This window comes from Nycticebus coucang, chromosome 15 (assembly GCF_027406575.1).
Source record: "Nycticebus coucang isolate mNycCou1 chromosome 15, mNycCou1.pri, whole genome shotgun sequence".
Classification (NCBI taxonomy): Eukaryota; Metazoa; Chordata; class Mammalia; order Primates; family Lorisidae; genus Nycticebus; species Nycticebus coucang.
The window spans coordinates 56,998,052-57,019,918 of record NC_069794.1 but is presented as its reverse complement, the minus strand read 5'-3'; positions in this window follow the sequence as shown (position 1 = coordinate 57,019,918).

Below are 21,867 nucleotides of genomic sequence, written 5' to 3'. Positions count from 1 at the left end.
AAAAAGTATTAGAAAAGAAGAAACAAAGTTAGCACCTTTAACTTTACAGGATCGCCTTAATCCTAATTCCATCGATTGAAAATCCTTTGAATCAAGACGTTTATTAAAATACTTAGTTGTAATATAAAACTTAGTATCTTTCCTATATTTTCAGAAAATACCAGTTACAAATTATGTCTGGAAAAAACTCCCATTCATAAGAACAAAGTTTATATTACACTTACGAACATATTTTTCTGAAACTAATGATTATATGTAAAAGACAGAACAGAAACAAAAATAAAAAACCTACAAAACCATTAAAGTAGTAAAATACACAAAAAATATATAATCAAGTACTGTATTTTAAAAATACAAATTATATTAATTGTTAAAAATATGTACCTACGAATAACAGTAAGTAAAACACTGTCCTAAGTGTTTTATAGGTATTAACTCATTTCATCCTCTCAATAACTTTATGTGCAGTTACTATTATCCCTGCTTTAAGATGAGCAAATGGATGTACATACTGTCCAAGGAGGCAGTAACTGGCTGGGCTATGATCTGAGTCCAGAGGCCACACTGTTCAATCCCCAGGCCTTGCTGCCAACATGGCACATGCAGGATGGAAACAAGTGCAGGGGACAGAAGTAGAGATGGGGGCCGACTTAGACAATTAGCAAAGAGTTCAGACACATGGTGCTGAGGGCCAGACTATGCAGTGAAATAGAAAAAAAAAAATGAGGATGTTGCTGCTGTTGGAAGACAGGACAGGGTAAGATTACTAACTAAAAGGAGATACAAGGGAGGTTTCTGGAGAAGTAGTCTGTTTCTCAGTTTGGGTGCTAGTTACACGGGTGCATTTGGTTTGTAAAACCTCATCAAGCTGAACAGTTCTATGTGTACTTTTCATATACATATTTTTGTGAATAGAAGTCAAAAGATGAAAAAAATGTTTAAACAGAATACAAACATTTGTCTTAGATGGGTAATCATAATGTTGCAAAGAAGGTAATTTTCCTCAAATAGACTGCTACTTTCAATCAAAGCATACTTTTCATTCTGGTATTTATATAAATGTGAAAAAAAATTAACTCTAAACTACCCAGGAAAATTGAAGTGGAATGTAGCAGCCCCTATGGCCCTGGACTCTGGACTTCATCGCTGCAGGAAGGAACCAGGCGTGTCGCGGATTAGAAGCACAGGCTTGCAGGAGGCGGGCTAACCTTGATTGCAAGGTAGCCGGGAACAACCTCCTTAGCTTTTATTGAGACAGCACAAGACATGTGAGAGGACTATTAGACAATGACTACATGCCTAAGGATCACCATGGGCTCAGCTCTTTCTCCGCAAGGAGCATCTGCGGATGAAATCACTGAAGGCCCGCCTCCCAGCTGCAAATCATCTTGCTCAGAGGTCGTCTGCCACTTGGTGTCCTCTGCAGTGCAACAGCTAACAAATTGTGGAAGAGAAAGGTAAGGAAATAGTTCATGCACTAACAGATACTAAAATTCATTATAATCAATAAGTAAAAAATATGATGGAGTGTTAAATAGACATACATACATATGAAATAGGATAGAGATAGAATTTCTGGAAAACAATCCAACTGGTAAGAATATGGTATAAGAAAATAATTTTGTAACAAATTTAATTAGTAGTAATGCATCATTGGTAATGAATTAAGGACAATGTCCAACTAAGGGAAGACATGGATTTAGGGAAAATCCTAAAAAAGTTCTCATGAACTGGTAAAAGAGAACACAGTTTGGAATAGCTTTATGGAAAAGAGTTCATCAATATGTAACAAAAATATTCAATTTTTGTCTATGAAGATGACTTACTTCTCCCATCTCCTTTATTTCTACTAACTCATTGTGAAGAATTAAGCTTAAACTTCACAAAATATACTCGTAAAGCTGCTAATCTCATGTGTATGTATGTATATATGTACACACACACAGATATATATATATGTCCAATAGTAGAGGTTTGGTTTAAATATAATTACATTTCAAATATAAATGTATAATTAAAATGTAGCTATTATTCATACTGCAGGAATAGATCTCTACTTGACAGGAAAAACTGAAAAATATACTAAAATTTCTAAAGTACTATAAAACATCCATTTTTAGATAATATATATGTCTACATAGTATACCAAAAAAATATGTATTTCACCAAAACTTTTCATGGAACCATGGAAAGTAAGCAAGCACTCTCTTTTTTCTCTCTCTCTATATAAATGGGATAGATACAGATATAGATGAAATGTTTATCTGCCACGCATAATTACATTTGTATTGGTAAAAAACATTTCAGTGAGACATAAAAACTAAAATTTCTGGAAGATTATTAAATAATTAGCTCCTAGTTATTGATGAGAATAGGATGGTTTTAATTTTGTCATTGTTCAATTTATCTGTAGATTTACCTACCTGTAATGTAGATGTCTTGTTCAGATCCTGAAAGTGCAGTACAAGTAATAAAATGAAGAAATTATCTAGTTCTTGTTTTAACAAATGGCCAAGTTATTTGTTAGAATAGATAGACTCTTTTGTGAAGAAGCCTCAACTAAAACTGAGCTTTCCTATGTCCAGAAGACTTTCTATGAGTGGCTCCACATTTTTTCTCATTGATGTAGAAACTCAGGGAGAGATCTCAAGGAGGCCTAAGGAGAAAAGGAGAGGAAGGAGCTGGTCTATTTTCACTCTCTTACCCTGAGTCCCTGTCCGTCTATTAGCTTCGCAAACCAGATGTTCATCTAGATTTCTTAGCATGAGAGGAATCTTTTTACTTTAAGTAGTTTAAACCTCTTGAATTACAACAGAGATCTAAAGTGTCTAAGATATTATTTTTACTTTTAGTTCTAGTTAACTGGACAATGAGAGTATACCTTGTGGATTTCTGGCCATTCACTACTTTACTCAGTTACTCAAGTCACATAGATTTTTAGAACTTGAACTCATCCTTGACATTTAAAGTCTCCTCATTTAATTGGGATTTTTCTCCTGTCTTTTACAAAGGAAACTCCTGGATATGTTCAGTGCCCCATGGCCTTGTTTCTGTCAAAGAAAAACATCAAATTCCTAATGTTTTAAAATTAGATCTATGTTTATTGTGCTTATGAAGAAAGTGGTAAAAATGATATTAAATAATTTCTATGATCTGTCATATGCCAACTGTTAGGGTGTTTGCCAACTCTACTGAATTGATTTTTTGCCAAATTTCCTTTTATGACAAAGTATAAAAAGCTATGGGAGAAAGATTTGCTTAAGTGATTATAAGGAAATATATAGAGATGAATAGAGAAGTTTATTTTCCTGGGTGAATTTTATAGTGTCCCCTCAATGTCATAAAAATAATATTTACAGCCAGAAAATTCCAAATATTTATTTTGGTAAAAAAAAAAAATTGACCCGATTCAAAAAAGAATGAAATCTATGATTTTATATGAGATACAGTCATAGGTTTTATTTTAAGGGATCTATCACTAAGCCCATAATTGAAATAAAAAATTTTATTTGCTCATTTTCAAGTATTTATATAGGGATATGAAGCTCAAATAAAGACAATGCTATCACGGTTTGGAGAAAAATATAATTACTTTACTTATTCTGCTTTTCTTCTTCTGTTTTTTTCACTCTCACTTTCGAAACTTTGTCCATTTTATCTGCTCAGAAAAATAAGCTCGAGAGATTACATACACAAAGAAAAGATAAAATGTCACCTCCAGAGCTTTCATCAAAGACAAACTCAAATATTCTCACAAAAGGTAAGTGAACAATGAGCTAAAATATGGTAACAAATATTTAATGAGCTACAAAAAAAATAAATCAATAATTGCACTCCAGATCTGTGGAAATTATACTGTCTCCGATCCAACTAAGAGACAATTTTGCTGCAGTATTTTGTGAACAGAGCTCTCCTGTGGGAACGGGCTGCAGAGGACATTTTAGTGGGAGGAAGAGAGCAATAGGAAGAGGAGCATGATTCATGTTCAGCATCTCAAGTGGAGGATAGAGTGCAAGCATTGAATAATGAAACAAAGACAAGATATTCCGCATGCCAGGAAGGTTACTGTTAGAGAGCTGTTAGAATTATTTAAAAAGGTTAGTCTATGAATAAACATGCTTCATCAAGGTCTCTTACACATGCGAAGAGAGATGCTAATGAATAATAAAAGAGTAATGGGGACTGGCAAAGAAATTAATGTTAATCTTATCCAAAGCAGATACAAATTAATATTGGAGCAACATTTTTGTAATCACTTCTCAAGGCAAAAATTCAATTAATGTGACTATATCAATATTTCAAATCTTAGTCCCTTGAAAGTATGCTTGTCTCTCTTCATAGAAGCTTGCTCTCGTCTGTGAATGACTGTAGCTCATTCTTGTCAATACTTGGGGAGACTTCTAAATGGTATGGATGGGAAAAACTGGGATCAGTTCTGTAAAGCACAGTGCTATGATGCAGAATTGCCTTAAGGCACGTTTCAGTTAGGAAGCTCAGTTTAGGGAAGAGTAATTACTCTATAGAAAATAGACATGTAAGCCCAAACAGTCTGTCTGCCTTCATTATTTTATTTACTATTTTATGCACACATACACACACACACACATACACATACACATGCACGTGCACACACAACATATTTGGTGGGAGAAAGTCGCTTGTGATTTCTGGCAAATACATATTTTAATAGACATGTTTCTTGTCACAGAATAGGCATATATATTTACCATTATGATAGCTATATTTAAATATTATCATATCAAATGAATCAGCATAGGAAATCATAACATCCAGCAAAAAAGAGACTCTAGTTTTAGCAGGAAGAGACCAATTAGGTAAATCGAAGTTGAAAGAGATTTCTGAGTCTGAGCTAAATTTCTTCTTTTGTCACGTCCTTTTTTTGATGACAGGAAAAGAAAAGTGAGTAATTTCCTAGGAATTATTAATATGTTTGAGTTTTTTTTCCACAAGAGATTTATTTTACTTATATCTTTTTGTTTCATTGGTAGTCTCCAGATACATTTTTATAGTGAGTTATTCCTCTTGTTTGGAATACAATATAAATGCCTGTCATAGTTTGTTTAAGGTGTCAGAGACTTAGAAAAAGTTTATGAAACTAAATGGACTCCTACAATAAGTGTTTTGCAGCTGGACAGAATGTGTTGTTTATGTTGGAATGCCCTGACAAGTTTATATAATAAGAGGCGCTAACTCCACCATACCATGATAGATTGGACTTGTTTGAGGCATGGTGCTATAGAAAAATAGCCTTACATGCTATTGTTTAAAAAATCAAATGACGATTCAGAGCAAGTCACCCTATTAAAATAACTGTCTGGACAATCTCACTGCACTTTTTTATTTATTTTTTATTTTTATTAATATTAAATCATAGCTGTGTACATTAATGTGATCATGGGGCACCATACACTGGTTTTATAAACAGTTAGACACATTTTAATAAAGACAGTGTATCATTCTGGTAATGAAACAAACATGAGATGGTTTCCATACTGAATGAGTTCCCAGAGGTGCTGGGATTTGTCTCATTATAATAAAGCTTTTCCATCACCATTGCGATACCTCTTCTCATCTTTGCTTCTCATCCAAGTGGAGAATTTTCTCTCAACAGCCTTAGCCTGGCTAAACCTGCATAATACAGAAAAGGAATATACTAGAGATAAGATTACTTTTTTCCATTTATGTAGAAAATTATATCCAGTATTTCTGCCTGAAAAGTATTACTTTATGATGTGGACAGCATTCTGCACTCTCATTAAAACGGGCAGTCTACAATTTTATATTATTTTATTTTTTAAAGAAGTTGGATATGGCAGGAAAGACTCTCTGAGAATTCATGCTGTTAAATTCACCAGGGGGAAAAATCACCACTTGTGTATTCTCGTCAGATTCCTTTGGTAACTAACAGCCCTACGCTGTGCTGATAGCTTCCCATGGCCAGCAATCCTACCACCTGCCTCAATAATTTTGACTGGAGGATGAAGGTTAATATGATAGAATAAAATGAACTTTGTCAAGTAATATTAAAGTTCAGTCACTAACTGACAAGCCCAAGAATTTTCTGAGAGAGGATGTTAATTCTGACGTGTGATGCTCCTTGAATTACTGATGTTTATCTTTCTTTAGTTCACATAGTGTCCTTGGAGCAGCCATCATATCACAGCAGAGTTTTTTTTCTTCTGGTCCCTATCATACTTTTTATATCATCACCATCATCATCATCATCACAGACAATTATTAGGTGCTTAAAAGTATACCAGTTAATACATTTGATTATCAAAAAGCACTTCTGTGTATTTTGTGTTTATTTTATATACAAAAAAATGTGACTTATGAGGTCTGACAATTAACTTTGTGAACTCATTCTAGAAAAAGTGTTTCATACCTCATTGCTGAATATCACTTTGCTAACTTTTAAAGTACTCCCCTTGGGAAGGTGTGTACTAGTGCCAGAGACCAGTCCACCCTTCCAAGCCTTTTTGGAACTCATTTTCAGGAATGGCTATCAAAGCTATTATCATATTGCCCTTGGTGTCCTGAATGTCCTCAAATGTCTTTATTTCAATATTTCCTTTTTTATCTTTGGTAAAGAAAAAGTCACTGGAGGCCAGATCAGGTGAGTAGGGAGGGTATTCCAATACAGTTATTTGCTTATTATCTTAAAAACTCCCTCACAGACACTGGTGTGTGAACTGGTACATTTTCAAGATGCAAGAGCCATGAGTTGTTGGCCAAGACTTTCTTTCCTTTTTTCTTTCTTTTTAGACAGAGTCTCACTTTGTCATCCTCGGTAGAGTGCCATAGCATCATAGCTCACAGCAACCTCAAACTCTTGGGTTTAAGCAATCTTCTTGCCTCAGCCTCCTAAGTAGGGAACTATAGGAGACCCCAGGACTCCTGGCTATTTTTAGAGACAAGGTCTTGCTCTGGCTCAGGTTGGTCTTGAACCGATGAGCTTAGGCAATCCACTCTCATCAGACTCCCAAGTGCTAGGATTACAGGCTGGCCTTTTTTTTTTAGACAGAGTCCCACTTTGTCACCTTTGGTACAGTGCTGTGATGTCATAGCTGACTGGAATCTCAAACTTCTGCGCTCAAGTAATCCTCTTGCCTCAGCCTCTCAAGTAGCTGGGACTACAGTCTCCTACCACAACACTTAGCTATTTTTAGAGATGAAGTTTTGTTCTTGCTTAGACTGGTCTCAGACTCCTAAATTCAAGCAATCCCCCAGCCCTGGCCTCCCAGAGTTCTGGGATTTCAGGTGTGAGCCACCACACTCAGCCCCCAAGACTTTCTGTTAGGATTTTCCTATTTCTCTATCAATGTTTACTTGGTTTATTATGCTTCTCACAGTCAGTTCATAATTTTCACACACAAATGATGGATTTCTGCAATGTTTTTGTCAGTTCTGCTCATTACTAGCCATCGTGACCTCTCTTCATCAGTGAAGCTTTGTCACTGTTTCATCAGTGAAACATTTCATCTATTTTTATACTGCCATTTTCTTCATGGTATCATTCCTATAAACTTGTACTAGCATGTCCCCCAATTTTGCTTCTACTCTTGCCAAGAAATTTATGAATATTTGTTTGTTGTTTTAATTCATGTCCTGACCATCTCCCAGTGGCATACAAAAACAGGCAATGACAATAATGAATGCATGATACCACCATGTTGACATAAACACAGCTGTGGGATATACCAAGGTTATGAAACTTCATCAAGTTCTTTGTACAGTTCTGTTCTTTGTACAGTTCTGCCAATGTAAGTGAAGGTGACAAGTTCACGAACTTAATCGTCAGACTATCTTGTATTTATAATTAACTATGATGAATAATTTATTTAAGATCATACAAATAATAAATGAAGAAGTAGTATCCAAATCCATATTTGAATCCAAAGCCAAGGCCTCAACAAGTCTGTTTTTATACTGTTGCTCTTTAAGGTACTTATACAAATTCATCTAGTTATTGGGTGCTATACTTAAATCATCAGATTTGATGTAAGTCCTTTGAAGGACAAAATTTAAAAACTCCCCTCCAGGCAATCAGGCTTAAGAGACAATGTGGCTTGATTTACAACACTATAAATAATATTGATGGGTTTAATTTTTGATAAATAAATAACCAAGAGTTTTAGCTTTATCTGATGGTGACTTCCAAATTGTTCTTTTGGGTATATATTTAAAGGCAAGTATAGCAGTGAAGTGATGCCTATTTCTTTCACTTTGTTTATTAATTTCTGATATAGCAATGTAATCTTAGTATTTGCAAAGAGAATGTAAAATTAACTGGCAACAGAAACACTGAAAGTGATGTATAGTCTCCTCATTGCTTTTAATAGAGGAATTGGACTAAACAGACAGATGTATGATAAAGAGATCAACACAAAAGTGATTTAAAAACTAAACTCCCTAACAAAGAAGGGAATTACTGAATAACCATTAATAGCCAACCAAATTTGTAAACACTGGTCATATGCAAAATCTGGAGGGTGGGATATTTCCTCGTGTTGCAGATAAATTTTATCAACTAAATATGGCACTCTCTGTCACGTACTCTGAAACATTCCATGTTACCTTCTATGGAGTATTTTCTTCTAAATACCATCTCACAAGTGAAATAAAATAAATGTTTTTAAAGCCAACATTAAAGAACAAACCTAAGCAGCCTACCAATAGAAGCTGGCAGATAAAGTACTCTATAATTTTTATGGATATTTTTAGGTTTGTGATTTCCCAGCATCCGCTTTCTTTGGGGAAATTATCTCTTCCCTGTTTCATGCAGTGATAGTTTGACTGCAGTTTGAGATATATATTGGCTCTCAACATGCAGTGGAAAAGGTCCTGGGCAGTTCCTTTCCTTTACACCACCAATTATGCCCAGGAATATATAATTATAACCTCTCTTCTGGAACACTTAATTTGGGCAGATGATACAAAGTTAGGAAAAGTTATTGGGTTTTATTCTAACCATGGTACCTTGGAGAGTGGGGATTCTCCTCTAATAATTTCTGGAAGTTCCAGGAGTCTTCCAAGCTCAGTTGATTAATTCAATCTCTGTGTTTGTGACTTCCATTTTACCTTTCTGGTTAATTCCTTGTTTGCTTCAACAGGATTACTTTTTATTGCATCATCTAAAAACAATAAATGGCTAAAATTCAAAATGTAAAATGGACAAATGTACTTTATTAAAAACGATTCCATGCCCAAGCCATAGCACAATATTAAAGTAAAGAAGAAGCCAGTTTGGCAATCACATTCATCAAGGCTAGCTTACTTTTCCCTATCTCATCAGCCAGCAAGTCTAAAGCCTACTGCCCTGAAATGTATGTTGCACTCAGCTGTCCTTCTCAATCATTACTGCTAAAATCTTGGTCAAAGCCAATATCTTCTCTTGCAAAATCAGGTTTAGTATCTTTTTTTTTCCCACTTTAATCAGCAAGTATTTATTGTGTAAGACAAACACTGAAAGACCCACAAAAATTTCAAAGCCTAGAAAAATCACACTCCTAAAAATATTCTTGCGGCAGCTTGTAGTGTATTGAGCTGTTTGCAGAAATCATTTGAGTTTTCAAAACAGTTTAATAAGCTGGCTAAATCAGCTATTTTTGAGTAATGTTGATAAGTATCTTCCTCTACTATGTCATTCTCACTTATTTTCCATTTTTATTTTGATTGATTGATTTATTGTTTGGGATTCATAGAGGGTATAAACAATTAGATTATATGGATTACCATTGTTAGATAAAGTCCCTCTTGTAATTGTGTCCCACCTCCAAGAGGTGTGCCATACACTGTAACCCCATCCCTCTCCCTCTTCCTCTCTCTCCTCTCCTTCATTCCCCTATCCCCCACATTGTATTACATCATCTATTGCCTTCATATTAGGATTGAGTACATTATATTTTTGCTTCTCCATTCTTATGATGCTTTACTAAGAAGAATGTGCACCACCTCCATCCAGGTTAATGTAAAAAATGTAAAGTCTCCATCTTTCTTAATGGCTGAATAGTATTCCATATGGTACATATAACATAGCTTGTTAATCCATTACTGGGTTGGTGGGCATTTAGACATTAAATGATAAAAATCTTAGAAGAATGTGTGGGGGAAACTCTTGATGATATTGAACTAGAGAAAGATATTATGACAAAGACCTCAGCGGCCATCGCAACAACAAAAATTAACAAATGGGACTTAATTAAGGTAAAAAGCTTCTGCACAGCTAAGGACATGGTAAGTAAAACTAAAAGACAACCTTCAGAATAGGAAAAGATATTTTCAGGGTATCAGACAAAGGGTTGATAACTAGAATCTACAAAGAACACAAATTAATCAACAGAAAAAGAATAAATAATCCCATTTACCTCTGGACAAGAAATATGAACAGAATCTTCTCTGACGAAGACAGACAAAGGTTAGCAAACATTTGAAAAAATGCTCATTGTCCCTGATCATCAGAGAAATGCAAATCAAAATGACCCTGAGATGTCACCTAACCCCAGTGAGAATAGCCCACATCACAAAGTCTCAAAGCTTCAGAGGCTGGTGTGGATGTGGAGAGAAGGGGACACTTTTACACTGCTGGTGGGACTACAAAGTAATACAACCTTTTTGGAAGGAAGTAGGGAGAATCCTCAAAGAACTCAAATTAGACCTCCCATTTGTTCCTGCAATCTCATTACTAGGCATCTAACCAGAAGAAAAAAATCCTTTTATCATAAGGATATTTGCACTAGACTGTTTATTGCAGCTCAATTTACCATCGCCAAAATGAGGTTTAATATCTTTTTATTTGCTCTCCATTTTTAATATTTTTTTCTACCTAATCTAATATCCATTTGGTATCTAAGACAATATTTTTTTAATGCAAATTCTACAATTTCACTCTCATTAAACTTCTTTGATAGATTCCCATTATATATTAGATGAAATCCTAAGTTCCATGCCCACTAAGGCCCTGAATAAAATAGCTCATACAATTAATTTCCTTTCACAAGTCAGTGAGACTTTCTTTCAGTGTTTTTAAAGAATTTTTATAGTCCCCACCTCAAGCTCTCTGTTTAAATGCAACCTTTTCAGACAACTTCTCTAATGACTTTATTTTCACTTAATTGCCCTTGTTCATTTCCTTCCTTTATTATATTTTAATTATATATTATTTGTTTTACAGTATTTTACTTTTTGTGCATTGGTTAGATTGTAAGATGCATGAGAGCACATGGATTCATAAATACATGCCTTGTGGGAATCACAATGATTGCCCATCATAGCCTCTTACAATATCTTGTGAATAAATGAATGCATATTTTCTATGCAGATCAGAAGTGAATTATTTTCCTTGTGATAACACAGCTTATTATGTTCTTTTCCTTAAAATGAAAGTGCTTTTTGTTTTAATTCCACATTTCATGAAAGCACATGTTTTAATGCCTGAAAATTTTATAGAAACCTTTGTGCAAGCTTGTCTTTTATAGAATATAAAATGAATAGCATTTTGAAGTGTTAATGCCTATTTCCTTTGTTTTGTATAGCAGTAATAAGATTAAAATGAATACAGTACAATCAGAAAATAGGCTTGTAAAATACGGTGTCAAGGGAAACCTAACAAATTTTCCCTTTTACCTGTACAGTTTTTCTGTTTTATGAACACAAGATTTCAGGGTCTCATACAGACAGTACAATGCTACGCTGGAACTATTATATGTTTTGTCAGTCAGATGAAGACCCATTTTGCTTATCAGAACAATACAACCTAAAAACTTTTATTGAAATGGAAGGAGAAAAAGCTAACACTTTTGAGAGAAATAACTCAAGTTTGTTTTTTTTTACTTTGGAGCAATTAAGACAGTGATTAGAATTTTTTTCAAGACAGATCATTTCACTGAAAATTTCAACAGATTTCCTGTTAGTACAATATATGGAGTGCTATGGTTCTCTTTTTGCATTCCAGTGTTATATATCCAAATGAAGAATGAATGTAAGTTGAAAGAAATGTGTGCAATCCCATGCTAGTAAAAAATTGTATACTCTAAGAATACCAATGAAAGTTGATAAAAAAAAAAGCCTGTCCTAGTGAAGTGTGCACTCTCATTTTATATGAAATATAATTTTCCCATTTAAAATTTACTAAATAGTATATTGTCAAATTTGATTTCAAATGTCAACATAAGACAATATGCCATTTGATGAATTTAGTCTGGACCAGGAGATTAACATGGAGAAAGTCTATTAGCTGTTGATTTCTCTTTGTTAGAAAAATATTGCAAATAGTTTTTCTAGAAGGCAATATAAAATTTTATTATCAGAAAGGGAAGGAAATAAGACAGAGTCTGTGTTTGTTTTCTTTAGTTTTCTGATGAGAATATTTGATCTATATAATATTACTACTTATAGGCAATGATAATCTAGATTATAAAGAAGTTACAAATGATTAACTTTTATCTGGGTCACCCAGATACTAAGTGCAATTTAGCAAGCATTATTAAATATATTCTACCTATAAAGCAGTGGAATTTTGCAAAGATACATAGGCTATTCTCAAGTAGGTCTTAATTTACCAGGCTACAGATTTAAGGAGGTATCATGTTTCTCAAAAAAAATGATGGCAGTCTCTTGGAGACCACAGTAAAATGCAGATTCTGTTTCATTAGATCTGGTGTGATGCCTAGAATGTACATTTCCAACAAGCTCCAAAGTAATCCTGATACTGCTGGTATATGGACCAAACTTTGAGCAGCAAAAGTATAGAAAATAGTGGAATTGAAGTGGGCCTCAAAAATTGAAGTGGGCCTTCTCTTGACATAAGATTCTACTTAATACTAAGTATCTGTGGGATGTTGCGTGAAGATAGTCTGTAAACAAGAAAACCATATTAGTAAAGGAATAAAAATAGGAAACTTACCATTTTGAATAGGAATTTGTGACTATCATGACTTTTTTTGAGTGAGGGATTTTAGTTACTTGCTCTGTGCTTAGTAGGGCATGTGGTTTTAATATGCATAGTGGGTACATTCAAGGATTTATTGCTGGTTAGTGCAAATACATAATTAAGGTCAGCATCTACTCAGAAAAATTGAATAATTTTCCAGGATTCTTTCCTCTAATAATTCTGAGAATCTCCAAAGATGCTGTCATCTATTACTTCTAAGCAACTTTTGATGGTCTTATGAAAATATAATTACTATCATCTTGTTCTTTGCTATGTGCTGCCTTGGTCTGCTTCCTTGTAACCACGAGGAAACCCTTCCTACTTCTTGCGGAAGGAAGGAAATTCCTTGTTTCTCAGAGTAAAAAACAAAACAAACAAAACTGAGAATGGAAAGAGGAGTGCATCCAGGTAAATCCTGGGCTAGAGTAGCCAAGTGCACCCCTTACAGATAAGTTATACTCATTCTGGGCCCTGTTGCTCAGTCTGGCCCTTTCTTCTAGATATCCCTCCAAGGAGTTTGTTATCTTCTACTTTCATCTGGTTTCTTTCTACAACTCTTGCAAATAGGCCTGTTAATAAAGACAAGTCTATGTTCTTTTACATTGTGTTCCTAGACTCCATGCAAATTAAAACTTGTGATTGAACAACATTTCAGTAAATTTATCTATAACATTCTATAATATTTTTTAAAGATGGATTTTACCTCTTTCATTATTACATGGATAGAGCTGGAACATATTCTTCTTAGCACAGTATCTCAAGAATGGAAGAAAACTTATCCAATGTACTCAGCGCTACTATGAAACCAAGTTATAGCTTTCAATTATAGCCCAAGAATATGGGGAAAGGGCATAGGGAGGGGAGGGGAGGATGAAGGATGGAGGGAGGATAATTGGTGGGATTACACCTATGGTGCATCTTACAAGGGTACATGTGAAATTTACAAAATGTAGAATATAAATGTCTTAACACAATAACTAAGAAAATACCGTGAAGGCTATGTTAACCAGTTAGATGAAAATATTTCAAATTGTATATAAAACCAGCACATTGTACCCCAGGATTGCATTAATGTACACAGCTATGATTTAATAATAAAAAAAGTTAATATGAATTGCCCATTGCTATTGCCCATTCACTATACTTGAAAGGAACCATACACATATCACATATATTAGTTTCATAGTAGGGCTGAGTACATTGGGTAATTTTTCTTCCATTCTTGAGATACTTTACTAAGAAGAATATGTTCCAGCTTGATCCATGTATACATGAAAGAGGTAAAGTCTCCATCTTTGTTTAAGGCTGCATAATATTCCATGGTGTACATAGACCACAATTTATTAATCCATTCGTGGATCGATGAGCACTTGGGCTTCTTCCATGACTTAGCAATTATGAATTGCACTGCAATAAACATTCTGGTACAAATATCTTTGTTATGATGTGATTTTTGGTCTTCTGGGTATATGCCCAGTAGAAGGATTACAGGATTGAATGGCAGATCTATTTTTAGATCTCTAAGTGTTCTCCATATCTCTTTCCAAAAGGAATGTATTAATTTGCATTCCCACCACCAGTGCAAAAGTGTCTTTCACGTCTTTTGTTAGGTAAATTCCCAAATATTTCATCTTCTTTGGCACTACTGTGAATGGGATAGAGTCCTTAACTGCTTTTTCAACTTGAGTATTGTTGATATATATAAAGGCTACCGATTTATGGATGTTGATTTTTTAACCTGAGATGCTGCTGTATTCCTTGATCACTTCTAAGAGTTTTGTAGTACAGTCCCTAGTGTTTTCCAGATATACAATCATATCATCTGCGAAGAGAGAAAGTTTGATCTCTTCTGACCCTATATGGATACCCTTGATAGCCTTTTCTTCCCTAATTGTAGTGGCTAAAACTTCCATTACAATGTTAAAAAGCAATGGAGGCAATGGGCAGCCTTGTCTGGTTCCTGATCTGAGTGGAAGTGATTCCAATTAACCTCCGTTCAATATGATATTGGCTGTGGGTTTGCTGTAGATGGCCTCTATCAGTTTAAGAAATGTCCCTTCTATACCAATTTTCTTCAGTGTTCTGATCATGAAGGGATGCTGGATATTATCAAAAGCTTTTTCTGCATCGATTGAGAGAATCATATGGTCTTTGTTTTTTAATTTGTTTATGTGCTGAATTACATTTATAGATTTACGTATATTGAACCAGCCTTGAGACCCTGGGATAAAACCAACTTGGTCATGATGTATAATTTGTTTGATGTGTTGCCGGATTCTGTTTGTTAGGATCTTGTTGAATATTTTTGCATCTATATTCATTAGTGATATTGGTTTATAATTTTCTTCTCTTGTTGGGTCTTTTCCTGGTTTGGGGATCAGGGTGATGTTTGCTTCATAGAACATGTTAGGTAGTCTTCCTTCTTTTTCTACCTTTTGAAACAGGTTGAGTAATATAGGTACTAATTCCTCTTTAAAAATTTGGTAGAATTCTGACGTGAAACCATCTGGTCCCGGGCTTTTCTTGTTAGGGAGGTTTTGTAAGGTTGATGCTATTTCCGAACTTGATATGAGCCTGTTCAACATTTCCACTTGATTCTGGCTAAGTTTTGGAAGGTGATGTGCTTCCAAGTATCGGTCAATTTCCGTCAGATTTTCATATTTCTGAGAATACAGTTTCTTGTAATATTCATTAAGGATTTTTTGGATTTCTGACGAGTCTGTTGTTATTTCGTCTTTGTTGTTTCTGATTGATAAGATTAGAGATTTTACTCTTTTTTTCTTGATTAGGCTGGCCAAAGATTTATCTATTTTATTGACCTTTTCGAAAACCAGCTTTTTGATTTATTGATCTGTTGTATTATTCTTTTATTTTCAATTTCATTTAATTCTGCTCTAATTTTGGTTATTTCTTTTCTTCTACTGGGTTTGGGCTTGGAATGTTCTTCCTTTTCCAGTTGCTTGAGATGTCTCATTAATTTGTTAACTTCCTCTCTTTCCATTCTCTTGAGCAAGGCTTGCAGTGCTATAAATTTCCCTCTTAGAACTGCCTTTGCGGTGTCCCAGAGGTTCTGATAGTTCGTGTCTTCATTGTTGTTTTGTTCCAAAAAATTGGCGATTTCTTTCTTAATCTCATCTCTGATCTAGCTATCATTCAGCATAAGGTTATTTAACTTCCATGTTTTTGTATGAGTATGCAGATTCCTGTTGTTACTCAGCTCAAGTTTTATTCCATGGTGGTCCAAGAAGATGCATGGAATAATTTCTATTCCTTTAAATTTACTGAGGTTAGACTTGTGACCTAAGATGTGATTGATTTTGGAGTAAGTTCCATGGGCTGATGAGAAGTATATGTATTCAGTTTTGTTGGGATGAAATGTCCTGTAGATGTCTGCTAAATCCAAATGTTGGATGGTTAGGTTTAAATCTAAGATTTCTTTGCTCAGCTTCTTGTTGGAGGATCGATCCAAAACTGCCAAAGGAGTGTTGAAATCTCTGACTATTATGGAGCTGGAGGAAATCAAGTTGCTCATGTTTGTTAGAGTTTCTGTTATAAATTGAGGTGCGTTCTGATTGGGTGCATCGATATTAATAATTGAAATCTCATCATATTGAGTCTTACCCTTAACAAATATGAAGTGACCATTCTTGTCCTTCCTTACTTTTGTTGGTTTAAAGCCTATTGTATCTGCAAATAAAATTGCAACACCTGCTTTTTTCTGATTATCATTTGCCTGAAATATGGACGACCATCCTTTCACCCTGAGTCTGTATTTGTCTTTTAAGTTAAGATGTGACTCTTGTATGCAACAAATATCTGGCCTGAGTTTTTGTATCCGGTCAGCTAACCTATGCCTCTTTAGAGGACAGTTTAAGCATAAATATAGGAATATTGGATTTGCTTTTGAAGTGGCATCAAACACATTTCCTTGTGAGGATCTCCCAGAGGACTATTTGAGGACCTAAGTGCTAAGTACTGAAATGCATTCCTTCCCAGTTTCTCTCACTAAAACCGGCAACCCCAGTTCCTCATAAACTCCTCATAAGGTGAGTCCATGCAAACTCCTAGCTTAAGAGTATAATAGAGCAAAGTGGAACCTTGGGAATGTGCTGCCGGATGCAGGTGGTTTCTCCTACCAGTCCTATTTCCTTTGGCATATGAACATGTAAGGGTTATCTTCTCACTGACCCATTTTCCTGCAATAAGCATTTAGTCTGAATACAAATTCCCATAAATAAGTGGCATGCTGGTGGCAACTGAATTATACAGAATTTCTATTTTTTTTTTTTTTTTTGACACAGAGTCTTACTCTGTTGCCCTGGGCAGAGTGTCATGGTGTCATAGCACCTCAAACTCTTGAGCTCCAGTGACCTTATTGCCTCAGCCCCTGTGTAGCTGGAACTATAGGCGGCCGCCACAATGCACAGCTAGTTTTTCTATTTTTAATAGGGATGGGGTCTCACTCTTGTTCAGGTTGGTCTCAAATTCCCAAGCTCAAGCAGCCCACCTGCCTCAGCCATGCAGTGCGCTAGGATTGCAGGCATGAGCCATGCCTCACCCAGTCTTGTTTTTCTAGAATTTAATCCAAAACTGAAAAGGAAGTTAAGGGAGCTAATTTTTACCAGTGAGGATTTTTTTTTTTACAATAATATCTTGTAAAATACTCATATATTTATTCACATCCGACTTTTATGGTTAGAATGGGAAATTCCTTTTGGAGCAAGATCCAGAGCCAAATCTTGGGCTTTTCCATTTGGCAAAGACAGTAAATGCGTTGTATTTAGACAGTGCTCAGAACCAAATTCAGTAGTTCTGTATTTTTATTCTGTATCCCCCCAGTACCTGATCAGCAGTCAATAAGATATGAAATCCTTTTCTGGTTAGAATTCTTTTCTGAAAAGAGTCAATATCAATCTGTCGTCCCCAGGGGTACGTCTATGAAAATTATTACAAGCTGTCCAAGAACTAGGGGTTCTCCGACTCCTGTGTGGGGGGAATGCCATCTGTCTATCAAATCGTTACTCTTTGTCATAAGCACACCCCTGGTTGTGGGTTTATGATCTTTGGTCTTATTTAGCATGTACATTGTGCTCCCGTCTTAATAAAGATATGCAGCAATCATTTTAATAGCTATTACTCTTAGCACCATGGTAAAATAAAAGAGTACTTTTGTTCTTATTCTATAGATGAAGAAGAAACTTGAGCAGGACTTGGAAGTATGGCAATTTTCTGTTTATACATTTGAAATTAATGGGTATGACTCCAAGGTTGCTGTTTCATAGCATAAGCCAATGAAAATATTTAAAAAATAAATGAGGAATTTAGGTCCACTTTGTGTTTCAATTCACCTAACATTTGTGTGTGTTTGCTGCCTTCCAAATAATAAACTGGGATGTAGGTAAACTCATTTATTAGAAAGCTTACAAAATCCTCAAAACACAAGCATTAATATATTCAAATATTAAACTAAGAATCCATTTTTACTAAAAAGAGCTGGGTGAATCAGTTGCTATTTTTTGTGGCAAAGTTATCTTTCAATTATCCTTTTCTGGGACATAACACCTTGGGAAAAAGAAACTTTGCTAACCTCTTTGTCGATTATACATTTGCCTTCTGCAGCAATTTCTGCATTGCCATCTTTGGTTGTGATTTCTCTGTGTTTGTTCCTCACATAAGACTTAGTAGTTACAAGAACAAGAGATTCATGTATAGTTTAGCACTATCGAACCAGTTATTTTTTCATTATGCACCAATAGATGTATACTTAACCCAGGTAAGCACTCATTTCACTGATTATAATGTTAGAGCTGGTAGAATGTTTATCTGGTTGGTTTCTCAGTATCTGAGTTACTTTGTTACAAAGAGTTAATTCCTATAGAAGTGGTTAAGTATGTCAACTACGTGAATGAACATTGGCAATACTGGGGATAAAAACTGATGTGACAGGTTTAAAGAAAATAAAAAAATAAAGTCTCCATTAGTTGACATACATGATGACATTTTCCCTAGATACTAGCCTCACTTTGACTAATTATCTAGCACTTTTGATAATTTAAGCAGTCTATATTTATCACTGATGTTTACCATGCCTACTTGAGACTAACATGCTCCCGCAACTATGACCAGTCTGTGGCTTCAGCCCTCCGTTGGAGGGAGGAGAATGAGAAGTGCAGCTTCCTCTCTCATGTCTCCCACCCTTCTACCTTCTCGTGCTTTCCTTCCATTTACTTTGTAGTATAGGGCTGGTGTGAGAAAAGTAGAAAAATGAGGATTACTTGAGTAAAGTTCTTGGTCATGATGATTTTTTTCTTCCTTATGTGAACACACCCCCTGTCCCTGGGGGTAAAGGTAGCTCTCTCAGTTTGTTAACAATCACTGTTAATTTAGCTCATTTTCAAAAGGGATTCTGTAGATTACTAGAGGCCTCATTAGGTCCTGGTGATACTCGTCAGAATGTCAGTCAACTTTCTTAAGCATTTATCGTCCCACATCTTCCACCTGACCCCCCAGCAAGTAGCCCAGAGCTGACGTTCTCTGATAAGAGTACAGTAAGCCCACGGCTCTCCATCTCATCTGTCTTTCAGTGCCTCAATTTCATCTTTTAGAAATCTGTAACCCCAGGAGCATTTGCTGCCCTCTTTGCTCCTGGTCTGACTGCATGCCATCTTTCGGCAGTCCGACTTACCCATACTTTGACATCATTTAGACAGGATGGTGAGCCCTAAATGTGCAGTAGATATCCAATAGGAGAACACCATCTTAAGAAGTTCTCCTTAAAGCAATTCTCTTAAGAGTTCCTTTCTTGATTTTTGGAAAAAACGGTAGAGCAATTTTCACAAATACTGCACTTCAGTTTAAGGCAACTTCTTCTCATACCTGGGGACTCTTATCTCTTTGGTTGTGGTCTTCATACTGGTTTTGCCCTGATAGTGAATAGAATATTGAAAGAAATATACTTCTCAAAAATAAGTAATTTACAAAGAAGTATATTTCTTTCAAAATTTTGCTTTTATGGATTTAGTAATTCTCTCTCATTCTCATTCAGTAGACTACAGAGCTGGGTTTAGGGAGTGGTGGAGTCATTATACAAAATGTCCCAAACAACTCTTGACAGTGTCTTATTATACAGGGTGTCCAAAAAGTTTGTGTGGAATTTAATACAGAGTGGACATAAAGTTCATGTACAATTTAAAATAGTTTAACATAGTAAACTGCACACAAACTTTATGGAAACCCTGTGTGTGTGTGTGTAATATAGTTTCTTCATTGTGTGTTTCACTTGATGGGAAAGTCATTCATTGTGTGTTTCACTTGATGGGAAAGTCACAATCCACACATTCTGAGGGTTATAAATGAAGTACGGCATTACCCCAAGGAGCTAGTAATTATTTGTGATGGGGCTAATCAGGCAAGGCATCATGGAGAAGTAGACATTAGAATGATATGTTAAAATATGAACAGGTTTTTAAAAAGGAGTTTCATAGTTTATCTGTCCAGAGAAGATGATACCTCTAAAAATAGCTTGCCCCAAAATTTATCCTTTCCACTATCAAAGAGAAAATTGTACCAGAGACAAAGTTAAATAGGCAAGGAAGACATTATTCAGGACTATTACAATTAAGGAGAGAAGCTAAACTCAATTTCACTTAAAGAAAAGGCATGAGCATTTTTAAACACTGAGGCAAGATAATAGTAAAGCTCTGGAAAATGCTAGGAGGGAGGTTAATCAATGGAATATGCCCAGTTCATTTTATTATTTCCTTATTTGCCTAAAAAGTAAAGTGTTTTTCTCTGTGACTAGAGCTTTGTCTGTGACAAACTCTGTGTTTGCTAATTGGTGCCTAACCTAGGTTAGGCTCCTATGTTTCACTTAGTCTAAGTTAGGCCTCTACTGTTTCACAGAGACAGGGAGACAGGAGTGCTGTATCTTTTGTGGCTTGTTTCATAGAGGTGATTCCAGGTTTTTAAGCAAGATATTTCCTGGTTTGTAATACTTGAAAGAGTCTGGGGTGGGGGAGTAAAAAAAAAAAAAAAACCTACATTCACTTCAAAGGGGCACATAAAGAATTTATACAGCAAGTTTCTAAAGTAATGATCTCAGAAAAGAACTGAATTTAGTTAAAATGCTATTTTTGAAGGTGGTGCCTGTGGCTCAAGGAGTAGGGTGCCGGGGGCCGGCCCCATATACCTATACCAGAGGTGGCAGGTTCAAACCCAGCCCCGGACTAAAAAAAAAAGAACTACAAAATACTATTTTTGAAATTCATTTGATGGGAAATTTGGAAAATTTGACGTTTCTGCTATTGATAGATAATCATACCTACTTCCTAAGTATATTGAAAGAAGTGTTATAAGTCATGTTTTCCACACAGTGCTTGGCACATAGGAATGTTCATAAAAGGGTGGTTATTTTATGAGTATCTAAATGAGGTGGGAATCCCTGTTTGGCCTATTTTCTAATATCATTTTCATTCCCTGAGCTCAAGTGCAGTAAAAGGGGCACACCACATTTCATGTTGTTCTTGGGGGATGTAATAAACATTTTAATCATATTAAATTAATTAATGTTTATTATAGCTATTAATAATACATTAAGTGAACATATAAAGTATGAAATGATAGGCTGGAATTGACCTTAAATATTCCGAGAAAGAAGGTTTTTACCTCATCCTTCGCCAACTCCATTCATTACTTTAGCTTTTAAAAATTTTACCTGACTGATTATATTCACCAAAGCTTCATGTGTCCTATTACTCTACAATTCTGATCTTTAGAAAACCTGTGTGTTATGTAAGCACTGAAGACTTTAGAAAGAAAAATCAGTAAAGACAGAGTTAAACTCATTTAAAAAAAAAAAATCCCCAAAGTTTCTCAGGCCATCAATGAAAGAAAATTTTCCTTATAATAAACTTTCT